Raw genomic sequence first — 736 nt, 5'->3', positions numbered from 1 at the left:
TTTTCCAGTGACAATTTTTTTCATTGAGCTCTTTATTATATCAAGGGAACTGTCGTAGGACACTCTTGATTTGTTGGTGAGAAGATTGGATGGTCAAGTGACCCCATTCTACTTACTGTTTGCTCAGAGCCGGCATAGAACCCTTCGTTTTAATTAATACATATTGTTTAATTGAAGCAGGGATCGAGCCCTCTGGTTTATTTACAGTTTGAGCTGAGCAGGAATTGAACCCTCTGTTTTCTTTAATACCCGTTTCATTTCCCCTGATAGTTTAAGTTATTCTTGCAAGCATGGAGGAATACCAGTTTTGGATGAACGCTGGAAGTAAGTTAGGAATAACAGGGAAAAATTTAGAATCTTTCATTAGTGCTAAGATCCAGGAAAGACTTGAAAGAGAGAGAATTGAGAGAGAAGAGAGACAGAAAGGGAAAGAGAAGAAGAAAAGGAGAGAGAGAAAATCGAAAGAGAAGAGAAAAAGGAGAGAGAGAGAATCGAAAGAGAAGAGAAATAGGAGAAAGAGAACCTTGAAAGACAGGAGAAAAGGGAGAGAGAGAGAATTGAGAGAGAAATCCAAGAAAGACAGAAAGAGAAAGAGAAGAAAAAAAGGAGCATGATAGGAACAAGCTAAAATACGTGAGGAACAGGTTAAATTAAGAGAACTTGAGGAAAGAGCAAAGGATAGAGAAGTTGAGGAAAAAGCTAGAGAACATGAGTTAATAGAGAGAGAAAAGGATCG

Source organism: Cherax quadricarinatus, unplaced genomic scaffold (genome assembly GCF_038502225.1).
Source record: "Cherax quadricarinatus isolate ZL_2023a unplaced genomic scaffold, ASM3850222v1 Contig4186, whole genome shotgun sequence".
NCBI classification, from domain to species: Eukaryota; Metazoa; Arthropoda; class Malacostraca; order Decapoda; family Parastacidae; genus Cherax; species Cherax quadricarinatus.
Note: the sequence above shows the minus strand (reverse complement) of the source record.